This window comes from Sus scrofa, chromosome 15 (genome assembly GCF_054392235.1).
Source record: "Sus scrofa isolate SSC_HxYL_T2T_F1_AM1 chromosome 15, Sscrofa_HxYL_maternal_Yorkshire_Landrace_v2.0, whole genome shotgun sequence".
Classification (NCBI taxonomy): Eukaryota; Metazoa; Chordata; class Mammalia; order Artiodactyla; family Suidae; genus Sus; species Sus scrofa.
Genome location: NC_139397.1, coordinates 15697333 through 15713686, shown reverse-complemented (window position 1 = coordinate 15713686; position 16354 = coordinate 15697333). Strand labels below are relative to the sequence as shown.

Genomic DNA, 16354 nt, shown 5'->3' with positions numbered 1-16354 from the left:
TCCTCCTTATCTTGGATAATACTACTTATCTGAAGCCTACTTTGACATAAATACAGTCACACTAGCTGTCTTATGATTAATGCCTAGATGGTGTATTTTTCTCCCATCTTTTTACTTTTAAACTACTTGTGACTCTAACATTTGAAGTGTGTTTCTTATTGGCAACATATAGTTAGGTTTGCATTATTATCTACTCTGATACTTCTGCTTTTAATTGGAGATCATTTCCTATTTATATTTAATATAATAACTGATTAACTGATATGGTTCAGTTGGCTATGATTGTTTTGTTGCCTTTTTTTTTTCATTTTCTTGCCATGCTAAGTTTCTTTTGGTCATATATTATCTAAATAGGTTCCTAGGTGTCATCGTTTCAACTTGGGCTGTCCTTCTACCTCTCAAAGAAAGTAGATCAATAGAATATATATATACACAGAGAGAGAGAGAGAGAATATAGTCAAACAGGGAAATGGAAAAAAAGTCAGTTGGGAACATAGGATCTAGGATGAATCACACAACTCATGGTCATTATGCAGAAAGGACTTATCAAAGGATCAGTGTCAACACTGGTGGTACTTGTCTGGGGCCAGCACCAGCCCTGATACTGCTAAATATTTTCCTTGGTGATTTATGAGAATTATAATTAAGGGAGTAAATAATGTGCTGCCAGATGCAAGGGTTGGCCAGTCCATGACTGCCCAGGTTATAATAAAGAAATAATACGTTGTAGGACTAACCAGTAGCAAATAAAAAGAAGTGGTAATTAGGTAAATCTTCAACTGATACATTTAAAAACAAAGCTAAAAACAGTCAAAACTAATAAAGATGAGCAAGATTGGCAGGAAAAATATCCTTGAGGTTAACATGAGTAATCAAATGATTCTTTTACAACTGAAGTCCAACAATTCAAAAATATTACTGTGAGACTAGGGTTAAGCAATAGCAATAAAGCAAGTCACAATGAAAACCTAACTTCCATACTTAGCACCTGCAAGTTGTGGCCAGTTCTATATTCCATAGTTAACCTGAGAGAACTAGATAGATTTCAGGAAAGCATCAGAACTTTGGTTTTACAACTAGATAAATAGAGGTAAATCTGTCCAAACTTAACATTTTACTGATGATGAAACTCAGAAAGGTTGAGATATTGTATCTAAAGGCACACAGTTAGTTTGCAGCAGAACTATAGATAAAGCTGTAACATTTTTTTCCATTTTTTAAAGTTTTATTGAAGTATAGTTGATTTACAAGGTTGAGATAATTCCTGTTGTATAATAAAGTGATACAGATATACATATACACATACCCATTCTCTTTCAGATTCTCTTCCCACATAGATTATCACAGAATATTGGGTAGAGTTTTCTGTGCTATACAGCAGCTCCCCATTGGGGAATTATTCCATATACCTCAGTGTGCATATGTCAATACCAAACCCCAAGTCAACCCCCCCCAAACTTGTCCCCTTTGGTAACCATAAGTTTTTCAAAGTCTGTGAGTCTGTTTCTGTTCTGTAAATAAGTTCATTTGTATCCTTTTTTTTTTTTTTAGATTCCACATATAAGTGATATCACATGATGTTTGTCTTTCACTGTCTAACTTTTTAGTATGATAACTTCTAGGTCTGAGCATGTTGCTGAAAATGGTATTATTTCATTCTTTTTATGGCTGAATGATATTCCATTCTATATATACACCATTCCATTCCTTTGTTGATGGACATTTAGGTTGCTTCCATGTCTTGCTAGTGAAAATAGTGCTGTAATAAACATTGGGGTGCATGTATCTTTTTAAATTTTGGTTTTCTCCAGATATATGCCCAGGAGTGGGATTGCTAGATCATATTGTTGTTCTATTTTTAGATTTTTTAGGATCCTCCATACTGTTTTCCATAGTGGTTGCGCCAATTTACATTCCCACCAACAGTTAAGAAGGTTCCCTTTTCTCCACACCCTCTCCAGCTTTTATTGTTTGTAGACTTTTTTGATAATGGCCATTCTAACCTGTGTGAAATGATACTTCATTGTAGTTTTGATTTGCATTTCTCTAATAATTAGTTGAGCCTCTTTTCATGTGTTTTTTTGGCACACAAGTAGATCTGTACTCTGTACATCTCTTTGGAGAAATGTGTATTTAGATTTTCTGCCCATTTTCTTGATTGGGTTGTTTGCTTTTTGATATTGAGCTGCAGGAGGTGTTTGTATATTTTGGAGATTAATCCTAGAGCCTTAACTTAAAAAAAAAATCTTTTTATTATAGTTGATTTAGCCTTAACTTTTAAGCCTTTGTCTATTGCTCCTGCCAGCCCTTGAATGAACTAGGGATTTTTAAATGAGAAGCAATGAGGAAAGATGTAAGGAAGTGAGAGTATTCATTATAGAGAGGAAACTGTTTAGATTAGATACAATACCTATCATCAAGCCTATGGAAATTTCTTTTTTAAAAGATGGCGACCGGACACTCTGAATCTCCTGCAACCAGGACTTCACTTCCACTGAGGACTAAAGGAGAGGGAATGCAAAATAAAGTGCCACAGGAGTAATTTGGGAAATACCGAGCAAGAACCATTCCTTTTTTTTTTTTTTTGGCTTTTGTCTTTTTGTTGTTGTTGTTGTTGCTATTTCTTGGGCCGCTCCCGCGGCATATGGAGGTTCCCAGGCTAGGGGTTGAATCGGAGCTGTAGCCACCGGCCTACTCCACAGCCACAGCAACGCGGGATCCAGCCGCGTCTGCAACCTACACCACAGCTCACGGCAACACTGGATCGTTAACCCACTGAGGGACCGAACCTGCAACCTCATGGTTCCTAGTCGGATTCGTTCACCACTGTGCCACGACGGGAACTCCAAGAACCATTCCTTATATATTTTTTAAAATTTTATTATAGTGAATTTATAATGTTTTGTTACTTTCTGCCATACGGAACTGATCCAATTATACATATATATACATCTTTTACTGACCTTATCCTCCATCATGTTCCATCACAAGTGATTAGATATAGTTCCCTGTGCTATACAGAAGGATCTCATTGCTTATCCACTACAAATGCAATAGTTTGAATCTACTAACCCCAAACTCCCAGTCCATCCCACTCCCTCCCCCTTGACAACCACAAGGCTCTTCTCTATGTTCATGAGTTTGTTTCTTTTCTGTGGAAAGGTTCATTGTGCTGTATATTTGATTCCAGATATAAGTGATATCATATGGTATTTGTCTTTGTCTTTCTGGCTCATTTCACTCAGGATGAGATTCTCTAGTTCTATCCATGTTGCTGCAAATGGCATTATGTCATTCATTTTTATGGCTGAGTAGTATTCCATTGTGTATATATACCACCTCTTCCGAATCCAATCATCTGTTGATGGACATTTGGGTTGTTTCCATGTCCTGGCTATTGTGAATAGTGCTGCAATGAACATGTGGGTGCATGTGTCTCTTTTAAGCAGAGTTTTGTCCGGATAGATGCCCAAGAGTGGGATTGTGGAGTCACATGGAAGTTCTATGTATAGATTTCTAAGGTATCTCCAAACTGTTCTCCATAGTGGCTGTACCAGTTTACATTCCCACCAGCAGTGCAGGAGGGTTCCCTTTTCTCCACAGCCCCTCCAGCACTTGTTATTTGTGGGCTTATTAATGATGGCTATTCTGACTGGTGTGAGGTGGTATCTCATGGTAGTTTTGATTTGCATTTCTCTTATAATCAGCGATGTTGAGCATTTTCTCATGTGTTTGCTGGCCATCTGTATATCTTCCTTGGAGAACAGTCTATTCAGGTCTTTTGCCCATTTTTCCATTGATTGATTGGCTTTTTTGCCGTTGGGTTGTATAAGTTGTTTATATATTCTAGAGATTAAGCCCTTGTCAGTTGCATCATTTGAAACTGTTTTATCCCATTCTGTAAGTTGTCTTTTTGTTTTCTTGTGGTTTCCTTTGCTGTGCAAAAGCTTTTCAGTTTGATGAGGTCCCATGGGTTTATTTTTGCTCTAGTTTCTACTGCTTTGGGAGACTGACCTGAGAAAATATTCATGAGGTTGATGTCAGAGAGTGTTTTGCCTATGTTTTCTTCTAGGAGTTTGATTGTGTCCTGTCGTATATTGAAGTCTTTCAGCCATTTGGAGTTTATTTTTGTGCATGGTGTGAGGGTGTGTTCTAGTTTCATTGCTTTGCATACAGCTGTCCAGGTTTCCCAGCAATGCTTGCTGAATAGACTGTCTTTTTCCCATTTTATGTTCTTGCCTCCCTTGTCAAAGATTAATTGACCATAGGTGTCAGGGTTTATTTCCGGATTCTCTATTCTGTTCCATTGGTCTGTCTGTCTGTTTTGATACCAGTACCACACTGTTTTGATGACTGTGGCTTTGTAGTATTTCTTTTCTTTTTTTTTTTTTTTAATTATTATTTTCCCACTGTACAGCAAGGGGGTCAGGTCATCCTTAGATGTATACATTGCAGTTACAGTTTTTTTCCCCCAAGTAGTATTTCTTGAAGTCTGGGAGAGTTATGCCTCCTGTTGGTTTTTGTTTCTCAGGAATGCTTTGGCAATTCTGGGTCTTTTGTTGTTCCATATAAATGTTTGGATTGTTTGTTCTAGTTCTGTGAAAAATGTCATGGGTAATTTGATAGGGATTGCATTGAATCTGTAGATTGCTTTGGGTAGTATGGCCATGTTTACAATATTGATTTTCCCAATCCAGGAACATGGAATATCTTTCCATTTCTTTACATCTTCTTTGATTTCTTTGATTAAAGTTTTATAGTTCTCGGCATATAGGTCCTTTACCTCCTTGGTCAGGTGTATTCCGAGGTATTTGATTTTGTGAGGTGCAATTTTAAAAGGTATCGTATTTTTGTATTCCTTTTCTAATGTTTCATTGCTGGTATACAGAAATGCAACTGACTTCTGAATGTTAATCTTATATCCTGCTACTTTGCTGAATTTATTAATCAGTTCAAGGAGTTTTGGGGTTGAGTCCTTAGGGTTTTCTATGTATAGTATCATGTCATTTGCATACAGTGACAGTTTTATCTCTTCTCTTCCTCTATGGATGCCTTTGATTTCTTTTGTTTGTCTAATTGCTGTGGCTAGGGCTTCCAAAACTATGTTGAAGAGCAGTGGTGAGAGTGGGCATCCCTGTCTTGTTCCAGATTTGAGTGAGAAGGCTTTCAGTTTTTCCCCACTGAGTATTATATTTGCTGCGGGTTTATCATAAATGGCTTTGATTATGTTCAGGAGTGTTCCCTCTATACCCACTTTGGTAAGGGTCTTGATCATGAATGGATGTTGGACTTTGTCAAATGCTTTTTCTGCATCTATTGAGATGATCATATGATTTTTGACTTTTTTTTGTTAATGAAGTGTATGATGCTGATTGATTTGCGTATGTTGAACCATCCTTGTAAACCTGGGATGAACCCTACCTGCTCATGGTATATAATTTTTTTGATATGTTGTTGGGTTCGGTTGGCTAAGATTTTGTTGAGAATTTTTGCATCTATATTCATCAATGATATTGGGCGATAGTTTTCTTTTTTGGTGGTATCTCTGTCTGGTTTTGGAATGAGGGTGATGGTGGCATCATAGAATGTCTTTGGGAGTATTCCTTCTTCTTCAACCTTTTGAAAGAGTTTAAGGAGGATGGGCACCAGTTCCTCTTTATATGTTTGATAGAATTCGCCTGTGAAGCCATCTGGTCCTGGACTTTTATTTGTAGGGAGTGTTTTTATGACCTCTTCAATTTCATTTCTAGTGATCGGTCTGTTCAGTTGGTCTGTTTCTGCTTGATTCAGTTTTGGCAGCCTCTAGGATTCTAGAAAATTGTCCATTTCTTCCAGATTGTCAAATTTGTTGCCATATAGTTGTTCATAGTATTCTCTTATGGTTTTTTGTATTTCTGCAGTATCTGTTGTGATTTCTCCTTTTTCATTTATAATTTTGGTTATTTGGGTTCTTTCTCTCCTCTTTTTAGTGAGTTTGGCCAGAGGTTTGTCAATTTTGTTTACCTTTTCAAAGAACCAGCTCTTGGTTTTATTAATTTTCTCTATTGTTTTTTGAATCTTTATTTTATTGATTTCTTCTTTGACCTTTATAATTTCCTTCATTCTGCTGGCTTTAGGTCTTTTTTGTTCTTTTTCTAATTCATTTAGGTGGAGGGTTAAGTTGTCAATTTGGGATCTTTCTTCTTTTTTGAGAAAGGCCTGTATTGCTATAAATTTCCCTCTGAGCACTGCTTTCACAGCATCCCATAGATTTTGAGAGGTTGTGTCTTCATTATCATTTGTTTCAAGGCATTTTTTAATTTCCTTCTTGATTTCCTCATTGACCCATTGGTTTTTTAGTAACATGTTGTTTAGTCTCCATGGAGTAGGTTTTTTCTCTTTCCTTTTCCCATGGTTGATTTCTAATTTCATGGCATTGTGGTCAGAGAAGATACTTGAGATAATTTCTATGCTCCTAAATTTATTGAGGTTAGCTTTGTGTCCCAATATATGGTCAATTCTTAAGAATGTTCTATGTGCACTTGAGAAGAATGTGTATTCTGATTTTTTTGGATGTAGTGTCCTGAAGATATCAATAATTCTAACTTTTCTATTGTTTCCTTTAGGATCTCTGTTGCTTTATTGGTTTTCTGTCTAGAGGATCTGTCCATTGATGTGAGGGGGGTATTAAGGTCTCCTACTATGATTGTATTCCCATCAATTTCTCCCTTTATGTCTGTATTCCCATCAATTTCTCCCTTTATGTCAGTTAATATTTGTTGTATGTATCTGGGTGCTCCTATATTTGGAGCATATATGTTGACGATAGTAACATCCTCTCCTTGGACGGATCCCTTAATCATTAAATAGTGTCCTTCTTTGTCTTTCTTTATGTCTTTTGTTTTAAAGTCTATTTTGTCTGATATGAGTGTTGCAACTCCTGCTTTTCTGTCATATCTATTGGCGTGAAATATTTTTTCCCACCCTTTCACTTTCAAGCTATATGTATCCTTTGTCCTAAGGTGAGTTTCTTGTAGGCAGCATATTGAAAGTTTTTGCCTTTTTATCCACTCAGCCACTCTGTGTCTTTTGATTGGGGCATTCAGACCATTGACATTTAAGGTGATAATTGATAGATGATTATTTATTGCCGTTTTGAACCTCGTGTTCCAGTTGACTCTATGGTTCTCCATTCTTTCCTTCTTTTTTTTTTGGTTGGATTGTCTCCGGTTATTATCTGCTTGAGTGTTTTTTTTTTTTTTTCATTTTTTGTGAATGCAATATTTGGTTTTGGCTTGTGGTTGCCCTGTTTTTTAAGTATGCTAACCCCTTCCTATAATTGTGTGTTTTAGTCTGATGGTCCTGTAGGCTCAAACACTTCATTACTATATTAAAATTAAGAAGATAAACATACAAATAAATAAAAAAAATATGGAACGCTTCACGAATTTGCGTGCCATCCTTGTGCAGGGGCCATGTTAATCTTCTCTGTATCGTTCCAATTTTAGCATATGTGCCGCCGAAGCAAGCACTGTTTTGTTCTTTTTAATGGCTGAGTAGTATTCCATTGTGTATGTGTACCACTTCTTCCTAATCCATTCCTCTGTCATTGGACATTCAAGTCATTTCCATGTCTTGGCTCTTGTGAACAGTGCTGCAACATTCCTTATTAGTATGGTAACTTTCTTTTTTTCTTTTTTCTTCTTTTCTGTCTTTTGTCTTTTAGGGCCACACCCACAGCACATGGAGGTTCTCAGGCTAGGGGTCTAATCAGAGCTGTAGCTGCCAGCCTATGCCAGAGCCACAGCAACACCAGATCCAAGCAGCATCTGCCACCTACACCACAGCTCACACCAACACTGGATCCTTAACCCACTGAGCAAGGCCAAGGATTGAACTCCAACCTCATGGTTCCTAGTCAGATTCATCTGCTGTGCCATGATGGGAACTCCAGTATGGTAACTTTCAATATCTGTTCCCTACAAGCTTGATTTTTTAAAAAGTTCAGATGTTTCACCTATCTAAAATGGTAATCTCTATAGACGGGAGGATCTTGTTCAAGATTCCTAAAATTCTATACTACATCATTTTTATTTGCCCTTACTTTGAGATCATTTAATATTTTCTTGCAAGATCTCAATCCAGGAAAAATAAAACTGCAAATGAATTAAATATTCTCATTTTTAGTACCATCCAATACATTTCCAAGAGTGAGCTTACTCCCTGCTGAGTCTTTATTGTAAGGTTGCCACTTTTACCTTATACTATAAACTATAGACTTGTGGTGTTAGGTGAGACAGGCTACCTAAGCACTCCCTTGGCTGACCAAAATGTACTCACAAAATCTACTGGAGAGTATGATGCTACTTGTCGGCAGCAAATGGAATTTTTTTTCTGGATTAATAGTATGGCAAAATTTTAGGCATTCTTTTTTATTTTTGACATCCTTTTTTTTCACCCTATGGCAAAATTTTAAATTAAGTTATGAATTGTTCCAAATAACTTATTACCAGCTTATTGGGTAAACAAAAAACTTGATACTATAAACTACACAAAAAAACTGCAATTAAAAGTAATTACCTGTAGTGGATTTTGCTTATTGGACAAAAATGTTTATTTATATATTTATTTACTTATTTTTCTCCTTTAAGAGTTTTTTTTTAATTACTCAATGAATTTATTACATTTATAGTTGTGCAATGATCTTCACAATCCAATTTTAGAGCATTTCCATCCCACAATCCCAGTGTATCCCCCCACCCCCGAAACTTCTCCTTTGGAAACCGTATGTTTTTCAAAGTCTGAGAGTCAGTATTTGTTCTGCAGAGAAGTTCAGTGTGTCCTTTTTTCAGATTCCACATGTCAGTAATAGCATTTGATGTTGGTGTCTCATTGTATGGCTGACTTCACTTAGCATAATAATTTCTAGGTCCATCCATGTTGCTAAAAATGCCATTATTTCATTCCTTTTAATGGCTGAGTAACATTCCATTGTGTATATGTACCACATCTGCTTGATCCACTCCTCTGTCAATGGACATTTAGGTTGTTTCCATGTCTTGGCTATTGAAAATAGTGCATCAATGAACATTGGAGCACATGTGTCTTTTTGAGTCATGGTTTTCTCTGGATAGATGCCCAGGAGTGGGATTGCTGGATCAAATGGGAGTTCTATTTTTAGTTTTCTGAGGACTCTCCATCCTGTTTTCCATGGTGGTTGCACCAATTTACAATCTCACCAACAGTGTAGTAGGGTTCCTTTTTCTCCACACCCTCTCGAGCACTTACTGTTTGTAGACTTTTTGATGATGGCCATTCTGGTTGGTATAAGGTGGTACCTCATAGTGGTTTTGATTTGCATTTCTCTAATAATAAGTGACGTTGAACATCTTTTCATGTGTTTTTTGGCCATCTGTATGTCATCTTTGGAGAACTGTCTGTTTAGATCTGCCCATTTTTTGATTTTTTATTGTTGTTGTTATTGAGTGGTAGGAGGTGTTTATAAATTTTGGAGATTAATCCCTTGTCAGTTGATTGATTTGCAAAGATTTTCTCCCATTCTGTGGGTTGTCTTTTTGTTTTGTTTAGGGTTTCCTTTGCTGTGTAGAAACCTTTAAGTTTAATTAAGTCCCATTTGTTTATTTTTGTTTTTACTGTCATAACTCCTAAGAGGTGGATCTGAGAAAATGTTGCTGTCATTTATGTTGGAGAGTGTTTAGCCTATGTTTTCCTCTAAGAATTTTATAGTGTCTGGTCTTATATCTAGGTCTTTCATCCATTTGGAGTTTATGTTTGTGTATGGTGTTAGGGATTGTTCTAATTTCATTCTTTTCCATGTGGCTGTCCAGTTTTTCCCAGCACCACTTATTGAACAAGCTGTCCTTTCTCCATTTTATATTCTTGCCCCCTTTCTCATAGATGAGCTGGCTGTATGTGCGTGGGTTGAATTCTAGGCTTTCTATCCTGTTCCACTGATCTGTATTTCTGTCTTTGTGCCAGTACCATACGGTTGTGATGACTGTTGCTTTGTAGTCTAGTCTGAAGTCTGGGAGCCTGATTCCTCCAGCTCTGTTTTTCTTTTTGAGGATGTTTTTGGCTATTCTGGGTCTTTTGTGCTTCCAAACAAACTTTAAAATATTTTGTTCGAGTTCTGTGAAAAATGTCCTTGGTAATTTGATAGGGATTGCATTGAATCTGTAGATTGCCTTGAGTAGTATAGTCATTTTGATAATATTGACTCTTCCAGTCCAGGAGCATGGTATGTCTTTCCATCTATTTGTGTCATCTTTGATTTCTTTCATCAGTGTCTTATAGTTTTGAGAGTACAGGTCTTTTGTCTCTTTAAGTAGGTTTATTCCTAGGTATTATGTTATTTTGGATATGATGGTAAATGGGATTGCTTCCCTAATATTTCTTTGTGATCTTTCATTGTTATTATATAGAAATGCTCTTGATTTCTGTGTATTAATTTTGTATCCTGTGACTTTGCCAAATTCATGGATGAGCCCTAATAGTTTTCTGGTAGAGTCTTTAGGATTCTCAGGTGTAGAATCATGTCATCTGCAAATAGTGATAGTTTGACTTCTTCCTTTCCAGTTTGGATTCTTTTTATTTCTTTTTCTTCTCTGATTGCTGTGGTTAGGACTTCCAAATCTATGTTGAATAGTAGTGGTGAGAGCACACATCCTTGTCTTGTTCCAGATCTCAGCAGGATTCTTTCAACTTTTCACCATTGAGAATGATGTTAGCTGTGGATTTGTCATATATGGCCTTTATTATGTCGAGGTAGGTTCCCACTATGCCCACTTTCTGAAGGTTTTTTATCAGAAATGGGTGTTGGATTTTGTCAAAGGGTTTTCTGCATCTATTGAGAGAATCAAATGGTTTTTATTCTTCAGTTGGTTAATGTGGTGTATCACACTGATGGATTTATGGATATTGAAGAACCCTTGCATCCCTGGGATAAATCCCACTTGATCATGATGTACAATCCTTTTAATGTATTGTTGGATGCAGTTTGCTAGTATCGTGTTGAGGATTTTTGCATCTATGTTCATCAGTGAAATTGGCCTGTAGTTTTATTTTTTTGTGTGTGTGGTATCTTTGTCTGGTTTTGGTAGCAGGGTGATGGTGGCCCCATAGAATGAGTTTGGGGGTGTCCCTTCCTCTATGATTTCTTGGAAATATTTCATAAGGATAAATGTCAGCTCTTCTCTAAATGTTTGATAGTATTCATTTGTGAAGCCATCTGGTCCTGGACTTTTGTTTGCTGGAAGTTTTTAAATCACAATTTCAATTTCAGTACTTGTGATTGGTCCATTCATCTTTTCTATTTCATCTTGGCTTAGTCTTGGAAGATTGCACTTTTCTAAGAAATTGTCACTTTCTTCTAGGTTTTCCATTTTATTAGCATATAGTTGCATGTAGTAGTCTCTTATGATCCTTTGTATTTCTGTGATGTCTGTTGTTACTTCTCCTTTTTCATTTCTTATTTTATTGATTTGAGTTCTCTTTTTTTTCCTGATAAGTTTGGCTAAGGGGCTATCAATTTTGTTGATCTTTTCAAAGAATCAGCTTTTCTTGTCATTGATCTTTTCTGTGGTTTTCTTTGTTTCTATTTCAGTGATTTCTGCTCTGATCTTTATGATTTATTTCCTTCTGCAAACTTTAGGTCTTGACTTTTCTTTTCTCTCTAGCTGCTTTAGATGTAAAGTTAGCTTGTTTATTTGAGCTTTTTCTTGTTTCCTAAGGTGGGCTTGTCTTGCTATAAACTTTCCTCTTAGAATGACTTTTGCTGTATCCCATGGGTTTTAGAGTGTCATATCTTTGTTGTCATTTGCTTCTAGGTAGTTTCTAATTTCCTCTTTGATTTCTTCAGTGATCCACTGGTTGCTTAGTAACATGTTGTATCTCCACGTGTTTGTGGGTTTTGCAGTTTTTTTCTTGTTGTTGATTCCTAGTCGTATAATGTTGTGGTCGGAAATGATGCTTGATAAGATTCCAATTTTCTTAAAGTTACCAAGGTTTGATTTGTAGCCCAGGATGTGATCAGTCTTAGAGAATATTCCATGTGCACTTGAAAAGAATGTGTATTCTGTTGCTTTTGGATGGAATGTCCTATAAATATCTATAAGTCCATCTGGTCTAATGCTTCATGGAGGGCCTGTGTTTCCTTATTGATTTTCTGTCTGGATGATCTGTCCATTGCTGTAAGTGGGGTGTTAAAGTCCCCCACTATTTTTGGGTTATTGCTGATTTTTCATTTGAAGGTTGTTAGCAGTTGCCTTATATGTTGTGGTGAACCTATGTTAGGTCTGTAGATATTTAAAATTGTTACGTCTTCTTCTTGGACTGATCCTTTGATCATTAGGTAGTAACCTTCCTAGTCCCTTAAAATATTCTTCATTTTATTTATTTATTTTTGTCTTTTTTTTTTTCTGCCATTTCTTGGGCTGCTCCCATGGCATATGGAGGTCGCCAGGCTAGGGGTGGAATCGGAGCTGTAGCTGCCAGCCTAAGCCAGAGCCACAGCAATGCGGGATCCAAGCCACATCTGCGACATACACCACAGCTCATGGCAATGTCGGATCCTTAACCCACTGAGCAAGGCCAGGGATTGAACTGCAACCTCATGGTTCCTAGTCAGATTCGTTAACAACTGAGCCATGATGGGAATTCCAAATATTCTTCATTTTAAAGTCTATTTTGTCTGATATGAGTATTGTTACTCCAGCTTTCTTTTGATTCCTGTTTGCATGGAATATTTTCTTCCATCCTCTCGCTTTCAGTTTGTATATGTCCCTAGAAGTGAAGTGGATTTCTTGAAGACAGTATGTATGTGGGTTGTGTTTTTGTATCCATTCAGCCAGTCTATGTGTTTTGGTTGGGGCATTTAGTTCATTAACATTTAAGGTAGTTATGGATATGTAATGTTCTTACTGCCATTTTATTAATGGCTTTGGATTTGTTTTTGTTGCTCCTCTCTTCCCTTCTTCTCTTGTTCTATTCTCTTCTGGTTTGATGACTATCTTTAGTGTTGTATCTGAGTTGGTTTTTCTTATTTGTTTGTATATCAATTTTAGATTTTTGGTTTGCAGTAATTCTGAAGTTTTGATATAAGAGTCTATATATACACGAGATTATTTTAAGTTGTTGGTCTCTTAACTGCAAGTGCATCTCCTGTGTCCCGAATTTGTATCCTCCTTGTCTCACAATTTCTCGTTTTGGTGGCATAATTGTGTGTGTATGATTTCACATTTTTACTGCATATATTCCTTTACTGGTGAGCCTTGTCATTTGCGGTATTTTTGTATCTGGTTGTGGCCTTTTCTTTTCTGTCTGGAGAGGTCCCTTTAGTATTTGTTGTAAAGCTGGTTTAGTGTTGCTGAATTATCTTAGCTTTTGCTTATCTGTGAAGCTTTTGATTTCTCCTTCAAATCTGAATGAGAGCCTTGCTGGGTAAAGTAATCTTGGTTGGAGTTTTTTCCTTTCATCACATTAAGTATATCATGCCACTCCCTTCTGGCCTGCAGAGTTTCTGCTGAAAAATATGCCAATAACCTTATCTGGGTTCCCTTGTATGGTATTTGTTTCTTTTCCCTAGCTGCTTTCAAGATTTTCTCTTTGTCTTTAACTTTGGTCAGTTTGATTAATATGTGTCTCTGGGTGTTTCTCCTTGGGTTTATTTTACACGGTACTTGAGCTTCCTAGATTTGAGTGAGTGGTTCCTTTCTTATGTTAGGGAAGTTTTCAGCTATTATCTCTTCGAATATTTTTTCTGTCCCTTTCTCTCTCTCTTCTCCTTCTGGCACCCCTATAATATGGATGTTGGTGCATTTAACATTGTCCCAGAGTTATCTGAGACTCTCTTCATTTGTTTTTAATCTTTTTTCTCTTTTCTGTTCCACATCTATGATTTCCACTAATCTGTCCTCCACCTTACTTAGTCATTCTTCTGCCTCCTGTATTCTGCTGTTGGCTGCTTCTAATGAAATTTTTTTTTGTCTTTTTGCCTTTTCTAGGGCTGCTCCAGTGGCATATGGAGGTTCCCAGGCTAGGGCTCTAATCAGAGCTGTAGCCATGGGCCAGAGCCCCAGCAATGTCAGATCCGAGCTGTGTCTGCTCCAGTCCTATTCTGCCATCTTAATCCCATCTCCTCTTTAGACAAATAATTTTTAAATGGAGAGCAATTTCAAGTAACATTAAAATCTGTATTATGTAATCTCAGACATATAAACTTGGAACAACTTTAATGATATTCTTAGAAATTCAGAGATTGATTATTGTTGTTACTTAACTCTCCCCCAAAGATCCTGTGCTGCAAATAAAATGATATTGCATTCTTTGATAGTTGGGAGTAAATTGAAATTCTTTTTTAGGCAAGAACTTTCAGTCAAGAAAAATAACTGTGTTTTGGTTTATTTCAAGGTTGATTCTTTTCTATTATGGAAGAGTGTTTACAAATGATTCTGACAAAGGTCACACAACCAAATCATTATTTTTCTTTAAATCATGCACCTCTATAAGAGATAACAAAATGAGAACCAGTTGATGAAAGTAAATAAGTCTGTTTACTTTCCTTGAACACATGTGGGGATCATTTGACTTGTCCACATCCCAGATAATGTAAGAAGGAAGAAAAACAATTACACTATAACACCCAGTTGCTTAGAATGGCTTTGGTGTTTAAAAAAAAAAAAATCTCATTTTTCAGATTGTTTTCCATTGAGTAATATGCATCCACTGTAGGATATTAGAAGGTATTTTACTATACCAAGGAATCTGTGGCATACATTTTTTTAGGTCCAGTCATATTCTCCATATATAGAGAGAGGAGGTATGTGTAGTGGTCTGGATAGATGCTTGAGCAATGCACTTTCAGAAATCTGGTTTCAGATTTTGACCCTACTTACTTCCTGTGAATGAGCATCATGGGCAAGTCAGTTAACCTTTAGCTTTTTGGTGCTTTTGGATGATGACTCAATTACATTCTTTTGATTCTAGTCACTAGGAAGGTAACATTCCTTTCTGACTTTTGTATTATTTTTTGCTTGTCCCTATGCTTTCATGCTAGGAGAGAAGGGATACAACTTCTATAAGTCCAACAGAGCTGGTAGTGATGACACTGTAGCCATACAGGAAACCCCACAGTGTTCTCTGCCCTGCATTTCTGGAGGTACACCTACACCCTTCTCTCTCAGGCAGAATGAATCTTAAGAGATCATGAATCTTAAGAGAATCTCAAGAGTGTTTGTAAACAAATGAACTTTGCCATTGTTCAGTTTATTTATTTATTTGCTTTTTTTAGGGGCACACCTGTTGTGTATGGAAGTTCCCGGGCTAGGGGTCTAATCAGAGCTACAGCTGCTGGCCTGTGCCACAGCAACACAGGATCTGAGCCACATCTACAACCTACACCATAGCTCACGGCAACGTTGGATCCTTAATCCACTGAGCAAGGCCAGGGATTGAACTCACATTCTCATGGTTGCTAGTCAGATTCATTTCCACTGAGCCACAACAGGAACTCCTTGCATTGCTTAGTTTAAAATTACCTATGTGAATAGATTTACTTGAATATTAGTTCCACAAAGCCTGTGGTAAGTAGAGCGATACTAGAGTCAGACCTTACCTCTTGCAACCCAATAGAGTGTTTTTTTTTTTTTTTTTTTTAAGAAATAGATGCCATGATTTCCAGACTGCCATGCATCCCACCCAGAATAGCACTAGAGCTATTCTGAGGACTCCATGGTATATTTTATTCATTTCTCTGTGCTTTTAATAAGTAAAGAGAATGTCTTAGTCAGACTCAGACTCTGTGTATAGTTTATTTTCTCATAACTCTGGAGGCTGGAATGTCCAAGATCAAAGTTTGAATGGTTCCGTTTCTGGTGAGTCCTCTCTTCCTAGTTTGTAGATGGCCATTTTCTTGCTGTGTTCTCACACGGCCTTCCCTCTGTGCATGAAGAGAGATCTTTTCCCCTTATTATAATGTCCTCAGTCCTATTGGACCAGGGCCCCACATCTGTGACCTCATTTAAATTTAATTACCTCCTTAAGAGCCTATTTCCAAATACAGTCACATAGATGGTTAGGGCTTTAATATAGGAATCTGAAAGGCACAGTTTAGCCCAAAGTAGACAATAGATACGGAGATTTACTGGCATTATCTTTAGTTCATAAAACATTTTTATGAAAGAGGCAATAATTTAAATGTATAAGTAAATGTGATTTGCTTTTTTAAAACTTTGGTAGATTTTTAAAGGTAAAAGACTTTGTATCTTTGCTTGACTTTGCTAGACTTTTATATTTATGAAACATGTTTCAGATATTTCCTAAATTTGAAAATGACCTTTGTTACCTCACCAGCTGTTGT

At 36.8% G+C, this 16354-nt stretch overlaps 1 non-coding gene across 1 annotated transcript; it reads right to left on the bottom strand.

The window, feature by feature from the left end:
- Positions 1-7404: 7404 nt before the first annotated feature.
- LOC146395731 (U6 spliceosomal RNA) lies at positions 7405-7511 on the bottom strand. The gene has a single exon (XR_014830626.1). It is a non-coding gene; the product is annotated as a U6 spliceosomal RNA (small nuclear RNA).
- Positions 7512-16354: the final 8843 nt, after the last annotated feature.